This window comes from Mustela nivalis (genome assembly GCF_964662115.1).
Source record: "Mustela nivalis genome assembly, chromosome: 4".
In the NCBI taxonomy this organism is placed as follows: Eukaryota; Metazoa; Chordata; class Mammalia; order Carnivora; family Mustelidae; genus Mustela; species Mustela nivalis.
In genome coordinates, this window is record NC_139023.1 from 154205085 (window position 1) to 154226642 (window position 21558).

Consider the following 21558-nt stretch of genomic DNA (forward strand, 5'->3'; position numbering starts at 1 on the left):
ACAGATGCTTCCATCCAGCTTTGGTTGACCTTGGGTATCTATACTTGGCTGGAGAAGCCAGGTCAAATTCAAATAAAGTTGCATAGTTATAACGTTGGATCACTGGAGAATAGAGTAATCAATGGTCCTGTGTTGCCTGGGTCTGAGGGGGGTCCTGGGATGAATGGGTTTTAGTGCTAAAACTAGAAAAATCCTAGGCAAACATAGTAGCTGTCACTCTACTAGTCACCCTGGTAGGTAAGTAGCAAGTTATAGGCTAATCAGAACACCTCAATTACCCATTAGTCTAAGTAAGTTCAATACCAAGTCGATATTAACAATCTAGACCCCAGCCAGAACCATGTAGAATGTCACAGATGCCCCAGTTAATATCCATTAATTGAACCTTTGTTTTGTGCTTAATATTGTTCTGTGTACAGGGTAGGGATAAAAAAGGGAAAAATGCCATCAGTTCCTCACTTTCTTTTAATTCACCTTTGTAGAGTACAGCCAAGTAAATCTATGCTAGCCGCTATAGGACCTTGCATTACACAGATAGACTTGCTTTTATTTGGAGACTGAGGGAGTTTCCCGTGCTGCTTCTCTGCCTGCGGCCTTGCAGCCCTGCCTTGCTGCTCTCAACACCTCTCTAGTTCAATATCAACCACCGCTTACACTGTTAGCTTAAGTTGGCAGAGGAGGGCAGGAGAGAGGATGCCATATCTTGATGAGGATGTAAGATTAATTTCTTCTGTGGCTGACTCTCTTTACAGATAATTCTTCAATAAGGCTTCCAAAAAAAACATCATTTGAATAAGCAAGTAGCCTTCTAGGGGAAATATGAAGAAGAAATACACTCTTTTAATTCTGTGAAGTTTCTTTATTTAAAAACCTCAGTGTTCTATAATCAGATGTATGAAATCCTTATACATAACTAATAAAAGTAAAACATAATGTTCTTTTGGTAGTTGTCACTATTATAATGCAAATAAATGATCTGTGGTTGTAATTGAAATTTTATTCTTCCTGATTTGAAAATTTTCTTGTTGTGGAAAACTTGGACAGTTCATGAAAATAAAAGAAAATTGAATTACCTAAATTATTATTCTTTTTTTTGTGTGTCATCCTCTTTCTTTTCTGTGTACATATATTTTTTACTTTATCTGTCACCCTAAAGGTGACATTTCTATATTCTGTTTTCTACTCTTTGACATTGAATTGTCACTATTTTCATGTTTCATTAAGTATTCTTCTTAATCAGTGTCTAATTCTGGACCCTTTGCAGTCTTAGAAATTACTGAGTTCCGGGGTGCCTCGGTGGCTCAGTGGGTTAAAGCGTCTGTCTTCAGCTCAGGTCGTGATTTCAGGGTCCTGGGATTGAGCCCAGCATCAGGTTCTCTGCTCAGCAGGGAGCCTACTTCCGCCACTCTCTTTCTGCCTGCTTCTTTGCCTACTTGTGATCTGTCAAATAAATAAATAAAATCTTAAAAAAAAAAAAAAAAGAAATTACTGAGTTCCCCAAAGAGGTTTTGTTCAAGCTAGCTGTATCTACCGATATTAACAATATTAGAAATTAAAATGGAGCAATTAAAAATATATTATTTACTTCATGCTAAAAAAATGAAGAAGTGTTATTTTAACACATTCCCAAATTTCCTTAATGTCTGATTTAATAGAAGACAGCTGGATTCTTATATCTTCTTCTGCAATCAAACCATTATATGTCATTTTGGTTGAAATACATGAAGAATTCCATCTTCAAACAGATATGAAGTTGGAAAAGGGAGGAGTATTTAAATAGCCTTTTCAGATAACTGTAGCTGATGCTATACTACAACTAGATAACTAGACAAGTGGTAATTTTTTGAAGATTATTTACAATGTGATATCTGAAACCATATCAATGAGCTGTGTTTCTGTTTCACTAAAATCCATTGGTTCACCCTGCACTATTTTATTTTATTTTATTTTATTTATTTGAGAGAGAGACCACAAGTTGGGGGAAGGGCAGAGAGAGAAGGAGAAGCAGATTCCCTGATGAGCAGGGAGCCCGACATAGGGCTCAATCCCACAACCCTGGGATTATGGCCTGAACTGAAGGCAGATGCTTAACTGACTGAGCCACCCAAGCATCCCACCCTGCACTTTTTTTTAAAAAAAGATTTTATTTATGTATTTGACAAAGAGAGTGATCATAAGTAGGCAGACAGGCAGGCAGAGAGAGAGAGAGGCAGAAGCAGGCTCCTTGCTGAGCAGAGAGCCCAATGTGAGGCTCTATCCCAGGACCCTGAGATCATGACCTGAGCTGAAGGCAGACGCTTAACCCACTGAGCCACCCAGGCGCCCCTCAAGTTTTACTTTAAAGCTTAAATTTTATCACTGGCAACATTTCTTTCAGTGACTGGCTCACTTGTTTTATTTAAAACTAAATATAGCTCAGCATAATCTCCTCTAGTCCAATAACAATGGATCTTGGAACATTGCATCAAAAACTAATGATGTATTTTAGGTGACTAACATAACACAATAAAAATTTAAAAATTTAAAAATGAATAAATATAAAAATAAAAATAAACATCAGCCAAAACTCAGTCTGAATAACCATAGTCTGACAGTGATTCTTTCAAGTACAAATGACATTTTAATGAAAAGGGAAGCTAGTTCGGCTTACAACACCCACGTCACAAGTGCTTTTCCTCCAGACAAACTTCATACTTTGGTATCAGCAGAAGTGCTTGATCTGTGTGCCCCATTTTGTCTCACAGGATATTAAAAACACATATACTCAGTGTTGAGGTTTAATAAAAGTAATCATTCTTACTGATTTTTCAGGAACTTTCCTTTTTTTTTAAGGGTTTATGTATTTATTTGAGAGAGAGAGGATATAAGCAGGGGGAACAGCAGAGGGAGAGGTAGAAGAAGGCTCCCAGCTGAGCAGAGAGCCCAACGTGGGACTCAATCCCAGAACCCTGGAATCATGACCTGAGCCAGAGGCAGACACTTGATCAGCTGAGCCACCCAGATGCGCTGGAAGCACATTCTTGATTAAAAGAGGCCTTTTTTGTGGTTGTTCCTGTGAGTGCATGGCATTGAAGAATACAGTGACTCTGGTACAGTTAGAAGCCATGGTCTTGTTTCATGCTAAGACATGAGCAGTTTTTACATATCATTGATTTTGCACCATCAGTGCAAACATCAGCCTTGTGAAAAAGGCAAATAATGTCTTACTATAGCGAAAATGGCTTTGAACTCATGGATTTCCTAATGTATCTTTATATGGGCTACAGGATAATCATAAAGAAGAAAATAAATAGTAGTATCCTTTGGTTTATGAAAAGGGAGCCATTACTTTTTACTTCTGTATTGTCTGAATTAAAATTAAAAAATCATGTATGACTTTTGTAATTAATAATATATAAAAATTAATAGGCCTACAAGTGTCTTCATTAGATCCTCCACTGATCCTCAACATAATATTAGCAAACTGAATTCACCAATACATCAGAAAGATCATATACCATGATCAAGTGGAATTTATTCCAGGGATGCAAGGATGATTCAACATTTGCAAATTAATGTGATCAACTACATTAACAAAACAAAGGATAAAAAGCATATAATCATCTCAATTGATACAGAAAGAACATTTGACAAAATTCAACATTCATTTATGGTAGCAAAATTTAAAAAATGAAAAATAAAATAAAATTTGATGGCACTTTTCACAGAAATAGAAAAAAACTCTTAAAATTTGTATGGAACCTCAACAGACCCCCAACAGACAAAGTAATCTTAAGAATAAAGCCAGAGGTTATCACACTTTCTGATTTGAAACTTTATTACAAAGTTATAGTAACAAAAATAGTACGGTATTGGCATAAACACAGACACACAGATCAACTGAACAGAAGAGAGCCCAGAAATATATCCATACACTATGGTCAATTAATTTATAATAAAGGAGGAAAGAATATACAACGGGGAAAGGACTGTCTCTTCAATAAAAGGTGTTGGGAAAACTGGACAGCTATATGTAAAAGAATGAAACTAGACCACTATCTAAAACCATATCTAAAAATTATCTCAAAGTGGATTAAAGACATGGATGTGAGACCTGAAACCACAAAACTGCTAGAAAAACACATAGGCAGTAAACTCCTTGACATTGGTCTTGGTGATGATTTTTTAAGACTTGGTACCAAAGGAGAGGGCAAAAAAAGCAAAAATAAACAGATGGGACTATATCAAACTAAAAGCTTCTTTGCAACAAAGGAAACCACGAACAAAACGAAAGGTCTACCAACTGAATGGGAGAAAATATTTGCAAATTATATATTTGATAAGCAATTAATATCCAAAACATATAAAGAACTCATATGACTCAACAGCAAGAAAATAAATGATTTGATTAAAAAATGGACAGAGAATCCGAACAGAAGTTTTTCCAAAGAAGATGTACACATGGCCAAGAAGTACATGAAAAAGTGTTCAACTTCTTTTTAATTATCAGGGAACTGTACATCTAAACCACAAGATATTATCCCCCCCCCCCCCCGCTAGAAGGGCTATTATCAAGAAATTGTAACAAGGGTTGGTAAGGAAATACACTTTTGGCAGGAATGTAAATTTGTGCAGCCACTATGGAAAACAGTATGGATACTCTTCAAGAAATTAAAAATAGAACAATCATATGATCCAGCAATACCCTAAGCATATGAAGAAATATTCTTCAAATCCCCATCCCATCTGTCCTATAGAACCCCTCAGAACACTAAGTTTGAAGTTGAGGTGATAACTTCAGATTTCTCCTAAGTTTCATTTTGGTGAAGAACTAGGTGGGAAGTAGTCATAGCAAGTTTGAAAGAAAAAGGTCTTCATCATCTGTTCCACCAAGTAGTCAATGGTGTGTTTTCCCAGCAGTGACTCTCAAGCTATTAGCAGGAAGCTCTAAGAGACGCATCTGAGAAATGGTTGTTTCTAGAAAGTTGCACACCTATTTAAGCCTAAAATAGGTGGAGGGTGGAATGGAAATAAAACAAGGTGGTAGGGACCCAGTAGGGTTAAGGACTAAATTTGAAAGCTGGCAATGACTTAATGGCTTAAGGAATTAAGTACATTTAAATGATCCAAGCCAGGGGTGGCTCAGTCGGTTAAGCATCTGCCTTTGGCTCAGGTCATGATCCTGAGGACCTGGGATCAGACGCTGTGTCAACATCCCTACTTGGTGGGGAGCCTGTTTCTCTCCCTCTTCCACTCCCCCTGCTTGTTCTCCCTCTCTCTCTTTCTGTCAAATAAAGAAAATCTTGTTTGTTTGTTTGTTTGTTTGTTTGTTAAGATTTTATTTATTTGACAGACAGAGATCACATGTAGACAGAGAGGCAGGCAGAGAGAGAGGGGGACGCAGGCTCCACACCGAGCAGAGAGCCTGATGTGGGGCTCCATCCCAGGATCCTGAGATCATCACCTGAGCCGAAGGCAGAGGCTTAATCCACTGAGCCACCCAGGTGCCCCAAGTAAAGAAAATCTTAAAAAAAAAAAAAAAAAAAAAAAAAAAAAAACCTAAGCAGGCAAGTTCCCAGAATCCAGCTCTCAAGAAGTTTAAGGTCAGGAATAATTCCTTCTGCCCCACAATGTTTAAATCTTTTTATTCACTACATTAAATACCTCTTGAGTTATTATTGTGAGCCACAAATGATGTATATTACTTATGTTTTCTTTCTCTCTATTAGACTGTAGACTTTTGGAGGACAGGACATATATTATATTTATCTTTTTAATCTTCTCCATACCTAGCACAGTGCTTTGCACACAGTTTGTACTAAAAAAAAAAAAAAAAAAAATCTGTGGAGTGAATGATTGAATGAATGAATGAATGAACTCAGGTCTGATCCTAATGCAGGCATCTTTTCTACTTCCTTATGAGTGAGAATAGTTTCAGACTTCAAATCAGAGGAAAATGAGAGGCCTACAGGTGTTTCATGTTTACAGTTGGAATGAGGCCAGGAGGCTGGGATTACAGAGAGATTCTTGCACTAGGGAGTGTTAATGTGATATGTATTTAGCACATGGATTCTAAATATTTCACAGCTGAGAATAAAGTAGGATTGCTTGGATTAAAGCAGTGAAGGAGACATTACTATAAAGAAAGACAAAGTAAGTGTTTGAGACTGAACCTCATCTTAATTAAAATAAGGACTACAATAAAATTTTCTGTGTAGAAGGCATTCTAAAAAATCTGCTTTATGTGGTAACACACATGTTTAGGTGATAAACCGTCTTATTTCTACTTTCACTTCCATTTACCCCTCGAGGTGTAGCTCAGCTCTCATCTCCTTCTTCCTCTAGGAAATACCCTTTGATCATCTTTCTGACTTGCATTGGAAGCTTGTACTGGATTAAACAGTGTCCCCTCAAAAATTCATGCCCACCTGGAATCTGTGAAAAGGACCTTATTTGAAAATAAGCTCTTTCAGACATAATCAAATTAAGATGAGATCATACTGAATGAGGGTGGGCTTTGAACCCAATATGACTGGTATCATTATAAGGAGAAGGGAATTTGACCCAGACACCGAGGAGAAGGCCATGTGAGAAGGGGCCAGAGACTGCAGCAACTCATCTATAAGACACTGGGTGACAAGTATTAGCAGGAGCTAGCGGAAGCTGGAAGAATCAAGGAAGGATTCTATCTGAGAGACTTCAAAGGGAATATGGCCCTGCCAATACCTTGATTTTAGACTTCTAGTCTCCAAAACTGTGAGGGAATAAGTTTCTGTTTTTTAAGCCACTCAGTTTATGGTAATTTGCTACAGCAGTCCTAGGAGACTAATAAAGAACCCTCTTCCTTTTATATTCACCTACATACAAGGCCGCCACAGTTTTGGATATTTCTTTTTGTGTATATGTCTCCTCTTCAAGGTTATGATTTCTTGAACATAGAGCATAAATTACTCATTTCTGTGTCCTTAGCACTCACATAATACCTGGAAAAATAAATGTTATTAATTGGAATATGATTGGTAAATTTAAATGTCCATCAAAATTCTAATTTCTGGAGCGCCTGGGTGGCTCATTCATTAAGCGTCTGCCTTCGGTTCGCGTCATGATCCCAGAGTCCTGGGATCAAGCCCTAGATAGGGCTCCCTGCTCAGTGGGAAGCCTGCTTCTCCCTCTCCAACTCCCCCCTGCTTCTGTTCCCTCTCTCACTGCATCTCTCTCTGTCAAAAAAATAAATAAAATCTTTAAAAAATTCTAATTGATGTCTTGATGTCTGCCAAGATTAAAAACTTCTACTAGCCCAAGTTAAAGCCATCCCCACTCCTTAGAAAGGCCCCACCTTACTCTATAATTTATTCCAGAATGAGAAGTAGGAGAAAAGTAACAAAATACAAAAAGGTGGGGCACCTGAGTGGCTCAGTGGTTACGTGTCTACCTTCCTCTCTGGTCATGATCCCAGGGTCCTGGGATCCAGTCCTGCATCGGGCCCCCTGTTTGTCCCTCTCTCGCTGTGTCAATCTCTGTTAAATAAATAAATAAAATCTTTAAGAAAAGATATAAAAAGGCAAATTTATTATCACTTAATAAAAGTCTTTAGTGATCTAAAATCTTTCAATCTACATAGATTCTGAAAGGGGCAAACATTAGAAAGGGAATTCTCCATGGTGGACATGCCAAAAACGATTGGCCCAAGCCATAGAGTATTAACAAACAAATACAAAACATATAAGGTTTACCAGTTGCCAGACAGCAAAAATGGGCGAGATTAAGAAGTTCATTTAAGTACATACTAAAACATAAATCTCCTAATTTTGACAGAAATATCAAAATATCTTTTGCAGAAATACTTCTAACATCTCAGAATTTCTCTGAAACTTGACCTAGAGATGTTTACTTGCTGATTAGTTGAAGTAAGAGCCAGAAAAGAATTTAACTATCCATATGAAACCTACAAGGAAAACCAATTCTGTGAAGACAGTGTCACATGTCCTTGTTCAAAACAAAGAAATAATAATTAAGAATATCATTCTGTACCAAAGCCTTGGCAAGAGCATCTAATTGATAAGGTGAAGGCCACATACCATGTTCTTCCTGACAGAAGGAAGAGATAAGGAATATCTAACTTCAGCTATTGTGGTAGTATGTGAAGACCTGTCACTACATATCTACCCCAAATAAGAAGGCTTTTAAGTGCTGGAGAACTTTCTGTGTTTTGTAAAAAATCTTTTTTTTTTTTTTTAAGATTTTATTTATTTATTTGACAGAGATCACAAGTAGGCAGAGAGAGAGGAGGAAGTAGGCTGAGGAGAGAGCCTGATGTGGGACTCAATTTCAGGACACTGGGATCATGACCTGAGCTGAAGGCAAAGGCTTTAACCCACAGAGCCACCCAGGTTCCCTAGCCAAAAATCTTTTAAGGCACAAAAAGTTTTACTCCTTGATCACATAATGGGTATTCTTGTCCTTTGGGAAATGTTTTTTTTCAAGCAGTAATTTTTGGTACCCAAGTTCCTTCCTTCTTGTCTCTGCCATTTTCAGTATTGATTCATTTCAGTATATGATTTCCAAGGGTCTTGCACTTATTTGCACTTAATATGGCCAAAGAGGAAAGAAAGAGCATAGAGAACTACTCATCAGAAGCTCTCAGGGGAAGAAGACCAGACGCTCCCCATAACTTCTCCATACATTCCATTGGCTCAGGACACAGGCTTAGGGCCATGTCTAATAGCAAAAGGGCCTTGGAAACCATGTGTGAGCTCAGTAAGAAAAGAATCTGGTTTGGTGAATAACCAACAGTCCATGTCTTATCACTGATAATTATCTTCCACTACAATATTTCAAAAAAGTTTAGGTCTTAAATCAAAAGAAGCAAAATATAATGATGAAGTATCACAAGAAAAAGTTAGACTAAAAATTGAAAGATTTATTGAAAAAACATAAACTCTGACAAAAACAAGGTATATAGATCTTTAGAATCCATCAATCAAACATCTGGATTAAGGTTTTGTCACTTTTTTTTCTAGATGTTTTATTAAAAAGCTTGTGATTGGGGGGGGACCTGTTTGGCTCAGTTGCAAGAGCATATGACTCTTGATCTTGGGGCTGTGAGTTTGAGCCCCACATTGGGTACAGTGATTACTTAAACAAACTTAGAAAGAAAAAAAAAAGAAAGGAAAAAGAAGGGGTGCCTGGGTGGCTCAGTTGGTTAAGCATCTGCCTTCAGTTCAGGTCATGATCCCAGGGTCCTGAGATTGAGCCCTGAGTCAGGCTCCCTGCTCACTAGGGGTGTCCACTTCCCCCTCTCCCTCTGCTTGCTGCTCTGCCTTACCTGTGCAATCTCTCTGTCAATCTGTCAAATAAATAGATTAAAAAATCTTTTAAAAAAAAGCTTGTGATTAATATTTTAGTCACTGATTATTCAATATATTTCTTAGATTCCATTATTTTGTGTGTGTGTGTGTGTGTGTGTGTCTGTGTGTGTGTATTCCTTATCCTCTCCAATCAAAGTTTAGAATTTTGGGAATCATGTCACAAGATGGCGACATATTTTGTTCTTGACTTCATTCCCTCTCACAAGCAGAACTAATAACTCTTTAAGAACAAGACAGCACTGAGAGAACCCTAGAACATGGGGGTAAGGCTGAAGCACCTCCCTGTACCACAGAGACCAAGACACACTGCATTAAAAGGGTAAGAGAAGTAACTACATATTGACCAAACTGCCTGTCCCCTAGACCAGTGCAGCACCACATGGAGAGGTCTTCCCTGAGCCTTCAGGGAAGGCTTCAGTTAATCCAGTGGGAAAAGAGAACCCAGGGGGAACAATCAGCCACCTCTAGCATTATGGATGGCTTTGCAGGAGCTCTTTCTCTGATCTTACACTACAGGAACTGCAGGGGAATTTGCAGGGCTCAACCACTGGAAATCTAACTCTGACAGAGAGAGAGAAGGGTCTTTTAACAACCAGCACATAGATCTTGGCAGGCAGAGTTCATACCTGCAGTGCCCAAGTAGTAATCCCAATCAGTAGTTTTGCTCATCTGCAGAACCAACTGTGTCATGGGCACACTCGACCAGGAAACTTGGTTCCTTATCTAAATAAGAATGTGGATCTCAGTCAGGTTTACTAGCTAGGACTGAGTACTATACTCAGTAATAGGTGGGACTATGAATTAACTTCCTTTCCCTGGCAGAGCAACAGAACAGTACCCAGGAGCTATACAGCTCAATATTTGGGGGCCTAAATCAGGCCACAGTGTGCATTGAGTTTCCTGGTCAGGTGAGGCCACCAGTTTTGCTCTGCAGATGGGGGACATCATTGGCTGTGCTTTCTGTTTAAGTGTCACTGTATGTAGGGGTGTTGAATGGGTTATGCAGCTTCCATATGCTTGGGTTACATTTCCTGGTAGAACAGGCTGAAGTATGTATTCAGCATAAAAACAAACAAATAGAAATCCTAGAATCATTACCAAACATTTAAAGAATTAACACCAATCCTCCTCAAACTCGTCCAAAAATCAAAGAAGGGGGTACACTCCCAAAGTCAGCATTATCCTGATACAAAAACCAGAAAAGAACACTACTAGAAAGAAAACTACAGGCCAATATTTCTGATAAATATAAAAAGATTCAAAAATTCTCTAAAAAATACTAGCAAATTGAATTCAGCAGCATATTAAAAGGATCATATACTGTAATCAAGTGGGATTTACCCCTGAGACACAAAACACAGAAAATGCATTTGACAAAATTCCAGCCCACAGCTAACATCAGACTCAATGGTGAAAGGTTGAAAGCTTTTCCTCTAAGGTCAGGAACAAGACAAGAGTGCCCACTCTTGCCATTGATATTCAACATAGTATTAAAAGTCCTAGCCAGGCTTATCAAGCAAGAAAAGGAAATAAAAGTGTCAGCACTGGAAAAGAAAATGTAAAACTGTCTCTATTTGCAGATGACATAATTTTATATATAGAAAATCCTGAAGATTCAACCAAAAAACTGTTAGATCTATACAATAAATTCAATAAAATGGCAAGATATGAAATTAACATACAAAAACCAGTAACATTTCCATACACTAACAATTGATTATCCAAAAAAGAAATAAAGACATTGTCCCCATTTATAATTGTATGAAAAACAATAAAATATTTAGGAATAAATTTAATTAAGAAAGTCAAAGAGTTGTACTCTGAAAACTATAAGACATTGATGAAAGAAATCAAAGAAGATACAAAATAATGGAAATGCATCCCATGTTCATAGATTGGAAGAATTAATACTGTTAAAATGCCAATACTACTAAAAGTCACCCAGAGATTCAACTGAATCCCTATTAAGATTCTAATGACATTTTTTACAGAAATAGAAAAAACCTTCTAAAATTTATTTGGAACCACCACAAAACTCTGAAGAACCAAGGAAATCCTGAGAAAGAACACATGAGGGGCATCACACTTCCTGGTTTCAAGCTACCCTATAAAGCTATAGTCATTGAAACAGTATGGCACTGGCATAAAAGCGGACAAATAGATCAATGGAGCAGATGGAACAGAATTGAGAGCTCCAAAATAAACTCAATCATATATGGTCAACCAATATTTGACAAGGGAGTTAAGAATACTCAATGGTCTCTATAATAAATGGTGCTGGGCTAACTAGATATTCACATGTAGAAGAATAAAACTGGATCCATACCTTACACCACTAATAAAATATTAACTCAAAGTGGATTATAGACTTAATTGTTAGATGCGAAGCCATAAAGTTTCTACAAGAAAACATAAGGATGTAGCTCCTTGACATAGATGATGGTAATGATCTTTTGGATATGAGACCTACAGCACAAGCACCAAAGCCAAATCCAAGTAGGACTATATCAAACTAAAAAGCTCTGCACAGCAAAAGAAATCATCAAGAAAGTAAAAATACAACCTATGGAATAGAAAAAATATCTGCAAACATCTGATAAAAGGTTAATACCCAAAATATGTAAAGAGCCTATACGATAGCAAAAAAAAAAAAAAAAAAAAAAAAAAAAAATCCCCAAATAACCCAGTGAAAAAATAGGCAAAGGACCTGAAAACACATTTCTCCAAGAAGATATATGGAAAACCAACAGGTACATGAAAAGATGTTCAATATCACTTGTTCAATATCACTAGGGCAATGCACATTAAAACCACAATGAGATATCACCTCAGACCTGTTAGAATGGCCATAATGAAAAAGACAAGAGAGAACAAACCCTGGTGAGGATGTTGAGAAAAGGGAACCCGGTGCACTGTTGGTGGGATTGTAGACTGGCGCAGCCACCATGGAAAACAGTATGGAGCACCCTCAAAAACTTAAAAATGGAAATACCATATGATCTAGTAGTTTCACTTCTGGGAATGCATCCAAAGAAAATGAAATCACTAACTCAAAAGTACATCTGCACCCCCATGTATGTATGTATGTTTTATATGTATATATGTGGGTGTGCATACACACACACACATACACACACACTATGACATACTATTCAGCCATTGAAAAAAAAAAAAGGAAATCCTACCATTTGCAACAGCATGGATGGACATTGAGGGCATTATGCTCAGTGAAATAGTCATATAGAAAGAAACAAATACTGTATGATCTCACTTATATGGAATCTAAGAAAGAAAAAAATGAAAAGAACAAAAACGACAAACTCACAGGAAAAGAGGTCAGATTTGTGGTTACCAGAGGTGGGAGGTGTGGGGAAGGGGAACTGGAGAAAGGCGGTCAAAAGGGACAAACTTCCAGCTGTAAAACAGATGACGACTAAGGATGCGACGTATAACATGATGACTAGAGCTAACACTGCTGATGATACATAGTTGAGAATCGTTAAACGAATAAATCCTATGAGTTCTTATCACAAGGAGAAAATTTTTCTCTTTTCTTTTTATTATGTTTATGTAAAAGATGGATCTGCTGTAGTAATGACAGTATATATAAATCAAACCATCATGTTGAGTGCCTTACACTTCTACAGTGACGTATGTCCATTACTTCTCAAAAAAAAAAAAAAAAAAAAAAAAAAAAAAAACTAGGGGAAAAGGTTTAGAATTTAAAGTAATGTCAATGTAACACATGACAGATTTTAATGTGGGATTTGGTTATTCACTTCTGAGTCCTTAGAAAAAATTTGTCTTTTAACCGGTAACCTGGTTACCTACTTTTGCTCTAAGAATGAGTGGGTCTGCAGAACCATAACTTTGATCAAACCAGTTGAACTTTTGATAGCATCTGTATCAAAACCTGAGGTTTTCGTGTTTCTTGGAATGATGTGAGATAGCAGGCTGTACGGATCAACTGAGGCAAAGTTAAATTCAACACAAAATTTGGAACTGTGCTTTCCTTATGCTCATTCGCACAGTCTGTTTTTTGTTTCTTCGTTTAATCTGTGTTCCACTTTGTCTTTTCCTGCAATTAAGATTAAAGTAGCCAGACAGGGATGTCTAAATCATTTATCTTTAATATGTAAAGGGACAGATTGTCATCAGCCTACTTCAAAGATATCATATCCTTGGGGCCCCTGGGTGACTCAGTTGGTTGAATGGTTTTCTTCTGCTCAGGTTGTGATCCTGGGGTCCTGGGAGGGAGCCCCCATCGGGCTCCCTGCTCAGTGAAGAGCCTGCTTCTTCCTCTCTCTCTGCCCACCCCCCAACTTGTACTCTCTCTCAAATAAATAAATAAAATAAATAAAATCTTTTAAAAAAATATTTTATTTATTTATTTGAAGACAGAGATCACAAGTAGGCAGAGGCAGGCAGAGAGAGAGGAGAGCAGGCTCCCTGCTGAGCAGAGCCCAATGTGGGGCTCGATCCCAGGACCCTGAGATCATGACCTGAGCCGAAGGCAGAGGCTTTAACACACTGAGCCACCCAGGCACCCATAAATAAATAAAATCTTTAAAAAATAAATAAAAATAATAAAAGATATCATATCCTAACTCAAACAAAATAAGTCTTTGGAAATTCCTGGCTTCTGCTACAATTTTTTTTTCCCTCTTTTCTTTTTAGTTAATGTATGACCCTAACAAGTTACCCCTCTAATTGGATGTTTGCTCAGGCAGTTAAAAAATAGAGTTAACAAGTAAAGCAAGTGAGTTAATAGGCCCTTTTGTTTTTCTTAACAAGGCACAACTTAAAATCTAAATGTTAAATTACAGAACATTATTACCAAATCTCTTATTTGATGACATGTGTGGCTAAATGCTTAGGCCTTTTTGTGTGTAGAGGTTATTGCATTAAATAGTGCTGGACAATATAAGTTGGTATATATCTTATTAAACACACTATTGAGCAAATGAAGTTAAAAAACAAGGAAAGAATGTCCAAGCTGTTCTGTTTTGCCATGGAGTATATGTGCGTGTGCATGCGTGCGTGCGTGTGTGTGTGTGTGTGTGTGTTGTTTATTTTCTTTTGGATGGCTTACATAGTAAATTGTTCTAAAATTGCGGAATAACAGGACTGCATACTCTGAGAAGCAAGGGAAGTGTTTGCTTCTTTTCTACAGTAAGTCGGCAGAGAGCATTTGGTAAGAAAAGGACAATGAAAACAGTCTATGTTAACATAAAGACAGGCTGCTTTTTATGTCCTTCTGGACTCTACAGAGAAGAATCCCACCCTCATGACTGAGCAATGAATGTTTCTAGTTAATTTAGGCATGTGGACAAAACAAAACAAAACAAAAAGGGAGAAGAGAAAGCTAGCAACAGGCTTGTACTGCTAACTAACTTAGCAGTCTTTAGAGATGTTTAAATAAGTGAAGCAATTAAACACACACACACACACACACACACACACACACACACACACACACACACACCTGGGAGGATAAGAAGCAAACTGGAGAACAATACTGAAAATGCGCACATCAAAGTAGTTGTCACATCTACATGAAGCCTGTGAAAGTGGTGGTTCAGCCCAGCTATGAGGGGTCCTGTAAGTGCTAGTCTCTCACCAGGACTCAAATACACTGAAAACCAAACACATCCACAAGTGGTCTGTGTACAGATGTGTACGCAACTTCAAGTTGACCTACCACACATATACAAATAGCTTGTGCACTTTTGGGAATGCTATGCTTTGACACAGAAAAGAACGCACAGAGAACAATTGTTGTGCTTCGGTGTGGAGGTGAACTTTGATGGAACTTAGTAAAACACAGAACATTTATTGCTGTGATGAATGGCTCTCCGGGGAGTCATATCCATGCCCTCCCAGCTGGAGTAGAGGGCTGCAGTGACAGCGCTGGGTAAGAAAGGGACGGAACAATAGGTTCTGTGAGTTCAAGAAGCTGAGGCTGCCCTCCCAGAGTGGGTGGTATAAGCATCAGTCCTAAGCAGCACATAATTCAGAGAGGAGTGATGGATTCTTGTGGAATGTGGAAATAACAAAGAGGGTAAAAAGAGAGCAAATTAGGAAAGTGCACTTGAATCACCCAAAGTGCTGAGGATTTTTTGTGTCAACAGATTCCACGATTGAAAAGCCACAAGACGGGTGAGTTCCCTGATCAAATCCAGGACCCACCATCCCCAGCAACCCAACAATATTCATCCAAACTGGAAGTCACTGCAACTGGCCAACTGGAGCAGCTGGAAAACAAGTATCCCTTCCACCCTTTTAAATAATTATTTATTCATTTGTTTAAGTTTTTAAAAAATTGCAATACAGTTAAATCAGCATGTCTGGTTCACTTCCGTTCCTTCGCTGTGCAACCTAGGGGCAGGGAAGGCTTCAGTTTCTCTGTCTTCCCTCTGTCCAAGGTGTAAAGGTATCTGCTGTACTAACTAAACTGCAAATGCGACATTATCCTTGCTTTTCTCCATCTTAACGGATTTCGCATCCTTTCTCCTGGCCTTGAGCAGGAAGTTCTTGATTTCCTCAACTTTGCTAGTTTTGACTAGGAGGCTCACAGGGAGGAAGAAAGGACTTGCACGGCCAGATAGATGCCCTTTTTCACCTTTTCTACAAAACGTTATAAAAAATACTGATGTTCTCCAGGGGCGCCTGGGTGGCTCAGTCAGTTAAGCGGCCGCCTTTGGCTCAGGTCATGATCCCAAGGTGCCGTGATGGAGTCCTGCTTGAGCTCCCTGCTCAGTGGGGAGTCTGCTTCTCACATCCCCTCTGCCTGCTTCTCCCGCTGCTTGTGCTCTCTTGGTCAAATCAATAAATAAGATCTTTAAAATAAAGTAAAATACTGAAGCTCTCTAAGCAAGAAAACTGAGGTCAAGTTAAATGAGACTCTTGCTGCTCACCTTGGCTATGTTCTTTCATTTATTTCATTGTCCCTTTACTTGAGAAGCTCCTGGCAGGACCTGTGGACACGGATGGCTGTTTATTTCAGAAGTCAGATGCCTGGCCACTGTCTCTTAGAATCCCAGCAAGGTAACGACTTGGGGAAAAACTCTGTACCGATTGTGAAAGACCCACTTGTAACTTAGAATCGCAGCACCCTGATCGCAGCACCCCCATCCCCCTACCCCGGAGGCCTCACAAGCAGACAGAAATGGTGTCGTGGTGTGGAAACAACCTGTCAGAACTGCCTTGGTTCTGAGGTTCCATGATTGGTTTGGACACTGGGTGGAGATGATCAAAAGCCCTTAAAAATCAGCCGTGGAGGGAAGCTCCATTGTCTTTTGTCTCTTGCAGCTCAGGGTTTCCCTGCTGCCCCCTGCTAGGATAGAGAGCTGTCAGCACCAAGGCTCCTAGCTCAGACTTTTTATTGGGGCGTGGTGGGGGGGGGGCAAACACTGGATTTTGAATCTAAGTTCTAAAAACAAATTAGAACATTTGTATTCTATATAATAATGGATCCTAAATGTCCATTATCAGAATCTCTTGATCATATGGTACTTTCCAAAAATAACAGTTCCAGGAGCCCAACCCAGTAGAGTCTGAATCCCTGGTCCTGGGGTCAAATGTGGCCATCTGAAATTTTAATGACCTCCCAGATGATTCTAATGATTGGCCAAATTTGAGACACAGAGATTTAGTTATTTTTTTTAAACCAAATATTTTTAAATGTATCCCTAGAGATTCCACGAGAACATATGCTTGCATTTTCAATATTCGAATTCCAATACCCTACCAAGTCACACTATCTCTTTCCAGTGTCTTGGAATGGTTAGTCTGTGTTTAAAATTATGGCAAATATGGCCCTGCAGAAAGGTTGCATTTCATTACATTTTTACTAAAATTGCTGAGTAACTTAATAGATGAAAAAAGGAGTTCATAATTCTATTTTAATAACACCCCAGAATGTATCCTATTATTTCAAGGGGTGCTTATGAAATTTTCAAAATGAAACTTCTTTGAGTTCCCTTGAATTTCTAAAGTCTGAAAACCACTGCTTTAGATTCAAGGCAAGGCCTCTACTGCCTCTTCTAACCACTCTCCCAGCCTCCCTCCATCTCCAAGGCACTCCTGTGGAGGAGAAGCTCTCATGGGCATTCTTTTTTCCACTGAGGTCCGGTCAGGAAAATAGATACCACACTAGGTGTTTTAACAGAGAGAATTTGATATGGGAATTTTTTTTTTTTTTTTTTGCAGATGTTGGAGAGCTCAAAAACAGCACAAAGGAACACTAAGATAACAGAGTTAGGTGGCCAGCGGCTTTCTACTCTTGGGGAAGAAGCTGGAATTTCCAGAGCTGGAAGTTGGGGGAGAGCCCCATGGAGGTGGGACCCAGGGCTTAGGGTGGGGCCCTGACAAGCCACTCTTGCTATGTGGGTGCTCTGAGGAGAGGCCTCTTGGATTTGGAGCTCTGACTCAGAAGGGGGCCCCTACCTGGAGCCGCAGCTACCTCACCTCAGACTCCAATGAGGCTCTGCGAGTGTGGAGAGAAGGTGAAGACAGCAATGAATTACTGGTGCCAAGTGAAAGGCCACTGATAGTGTGGTATCTAGAAACAGCCCACAGAAAGGAAGAAGGAAAAGCCCTATCCCTTTCTCCTGCTGCCCAGTCTCTCTCAAGGGTATCCCAAAAGGAAGCCAGATGAACTAAAGAAAAATGTGCTCTCCAGGGTCTTGGCCCTGCACCACCAAGTGGAGTAGAGTAGGGAAGGTTTGGAGCTGGGGGATAGTATGGTAGTCAAGCACAGCAACAAACAATCTCTTTTTCTTTTTTAAAGATTTTATTTATTTACTTGACAGACAGAGATCACAAGTAGGCAGAGAGGCAAGCAGAGAGAGAGAGGAGGAAGCAGACTCCGCGCTGAGCAGAGAGCCGGATGTGGGGCTGGATCCCAGGACCCTGGGATCATGACCTGAGCCGAAGGCAGAGGCTTTAACCCACTGAGCCACCCAGGCACCCCAACAAGCAATCCCTTTTGAGTCGAGAGCCGTGAAACTTGCATTGGCAGGAACAAGTTTAAAAGTTTTTGTTTCCAAAACAAACTGGTCAAATAATTTTCAGAAAAGTATAATCCACTCTTGAAGTGTCACAACGCCCATTAGTATATTAAAGGAACTGAAAAGTCTTGCAGTAAAGAAACCTACTTTATTTTGTTTAATTAGCTATTCCTAAAGTGTATTTAGTGTGAATGCCTTATTTTTTCAGATATAAGATTCTTCAGAACATACAAACTGGATTGTGAATGCTGCTCTAAAAAAATAAAAAAAAAGGCACTACTTAAGTCTAAGCTGCTTTCTTATCTGTTAGTTTCTAAAGCTGGGAAAAAAAGGACACATCCAAGTGAAATAGGAAGACAAATAGAATTCTATCTGTAAAGGATTAGATCTAACTATTTCTCTTTCATGTTTCCTGATATCCGTAAAAGGAACATCCTCCTCCGCCTTTAAGCAAACTGTTAGGAAAAGAATTCCTCACTCAACCCCCAGAAGACTCACTAACTATGACTTGTAACAGAAACCACCAGCCTCAACAAAATCTGAAGGAGACAGGGGAGTGTTGCAGGAAACTGTATGAATCATCTCAAGAGCCCTGGGATACCAACTGCTCTTAAATACACGGGGTAGCTGGAAAATTACCCCCAGGGGCAAAGAACGACTCTGTATTTAAGGTGATAAAAAGAAACTCTATTCCTTTTAGGATTATGGTTATTTCTACGCTGCCCCTGTCTGCCTCTGGCTGGAAGAGGCGTCTGACTGGAACCCCGGACACAGACTGAGTGTGAAGCACAGATTACAGCCCGGTCAACTTTGGGCGTGGGTCTGAGGCCACCAGGTGGCAGATACAGATGAGTGGGGAGAAAAGTTTGTCTGCAAAGGTGGGTGCTGAGAGGAAAGGAACAGCCAAGGGGGGAGGGAGAGGGAAGGGAGGAGGAGGCCACGGAAGAGAAGGTGGAGGAGGGTAGGGGAAGAAGAAGGGAAAGGAGTGGGGAATGGAAAGACGGTGCGAGAGAGGAAGGAAGGCAGGAATTAAAAATACCTGCCTGATGATTTTCCAGTTTCCTTGGGGACTGACTCTAAATTACCCCTATTTAACTAGAATGTTTCATTCTATAACACCACAATGTCCAACTAATATGAGTGTCTCCTCAAGTTACGCGAATCTGGCTTTTACCTTTGAGTTGGATTTTGTTCATGAAGACAGCTGATTCTTGTCTGGAAATCTGGAAATTTCTTAAGCAAAAGCAGTTTAAATTAATTCTATCTATTCCATTCCTTATCCTAAAAACAGGTCCCAAAATGTTCCAAGCAACTGACTGTGAATGTCAGTAGCCACCACATGACTTGAGCACACTTCCTTTCATCGTGACGTGCTATCTACAGATCTGACATGATATTAAATCATAATAGGATATGATATTCAGACCCAGTTCTGGTTCTGAGAAAGTTTTTTCTGTCCCATTCATTTGGAAGCTGATCAGTTGAGACAGAAGACTCTGATAGTTGTGTCTCCAACAACAACATGATATAGGACAGATATTCTTGAGACAGAGAAAGGAGAAACCAAGCCTAGTCAAAAATGTACAATTCTAGGGATTAAAATCTACAAAGGCACCTGTCTGGCTCAGTTGGTAAAGTGTGTGACTCTTGACCTCAGGGTTGTAAGTTTGAGTCCCATGTTGGGTATAGAGATTACTTAAATATAAAGCTTTTTTAAAAATAAAATAAAATAAGATCTCTTATTCACATCTTAGCAGACACATTCTCCTTCTGAAATTACATTTCTTTCACTGTATCTGGCTTCACTTCATAACCAAAACAACATTTCTGAATCTTGCCCCAAATCGCAGTCCCCTTTGAAGGTGACATACAAAGGGTTCCATCTCCCATTTGTATTCTCTTGCCTTAAAGAACACCACAACCTTCACCTCCTAAATTCACTGGTTTTCTCTTGCTTCTCTTTTATTTGGTTCTCACTCTTTCCACCCTTTTGGAATTACTCTGCTTTCCAAACCTGACTTCAGCTGGAATACAAATTCGAACTTCCCTTTGCACACTGGCCTGGAGTTGAAGGCTAGCAGCTGTGCCCCTTCCCAGTGAGGCTTGCTCATGGAGACCCAGCACTCGTAAGAATGAATATTCTGAAAATAACATGGAGTCCCCTCTTACCCATAAGCAGAACTCTGGTCCTGGGTTATTTCATAAGTAAAACATCCTGCAAAAGAACACACAAATTAACCCCTTGATAGGCTAGAAAAAGTTACCCTTAATAAATATTTTAATAGTGTTTGTTTCTTCTCCTTAATAGTTTTAAATTTTTGTAATCTATTTCTGAAGTTTTTAGGGTCTAAGAAATTGATTATGATTACTATTAAGGATTCTGGATTGCTGCTTCAGGTTCCTTGTAATTTAGAACTGTGAGTTCGTGTTTGGTGGCACTTTATCTAGAGAGTCCTGTGCAGTGTTGAAAATATGTCTTTCTAGAGAAGACTTTTAGTTATTTTTATTGAGGGCACGGGTATTGTTATTAGCCTGAGATTGTTTTTATTTGTTAGAGAATGTAGGCCTTTCAGAAGGTGTAAATTCAAACCTCAAATTTGTGTGAGGGGAGCCTGAGGTCTTCAGATTTTTCTTCACAGCTCAGGATTTTCTTCCTTTCCCCCTTCCCCATTAGATCAGGCTAAACAAAAGAATTTGCTTTAAACCTCCCTTTGGGAGAAGCTAAACATTTTCAGTTCTCTTTCACAGATAAAGTCATTCAAGTGTTCTTTACAGTCTTTGATCCAAATTTCTGCCCTTCATAGACCCAAAAATGTGTCTCCTGTACTTTCATAGCCATTAAAATTCAAACACATTATTAACAAGACTGGTAAAGGAGCACCTGGGTGGCTCAGTGGGTTAAAGCCTCTGCCTTCAGCTTGGGTCATGGTCTCAGGGTCCTAGGATAGAGCCCCGCATGGGGCTCTCTGCTCAGCGGGGAGCCTGCTTCCCCTACTATCTGTGCCTGCCTCTCTGCCTGCTTGTTATCTCTCTCTGTCAAAATAAATAAATGGAATCCTAAAAAACAAAAACAAAAACAGAACAAAACAAACAAACAAAAAAACAAGACTGGTAAAAAAAATAAATCCAGAATAGTCAAGAAGAAGTCACTTCTGAAAACGGATTTGCTTGGTAACCACTTTTGATCCCTTATAGACTTA

The 21558-nt window shown here is 39.2% G+C and overlaps 1 long non-coding RNA gene across 1 annotated transcript in view; it reads right to left on the minus strand.

Annotated features, from left to right (window-relative positions):
* Nucleotides 1–844: 844 nt before the first annotated feature.
* The window catches only part of LOC309862750, an 81797-nt gene continuing 61083 nt past the window's right edge, over nucleotides 845–21558 (minus strand). The window contains exons 4-5 of the long non-coding RNA XR_014310693.1: nucleotides 20528–20573; nucleotides 845–1440 (exon numbers count right to left, since the gene is read on the minus strand). This is a non-coding gene — a long non-coding RNA (uncharacterized lncRNA). The remainder of the gene's footprint in view (nucleotides 1441–20527; nucleotides 20574–21558) is intronic.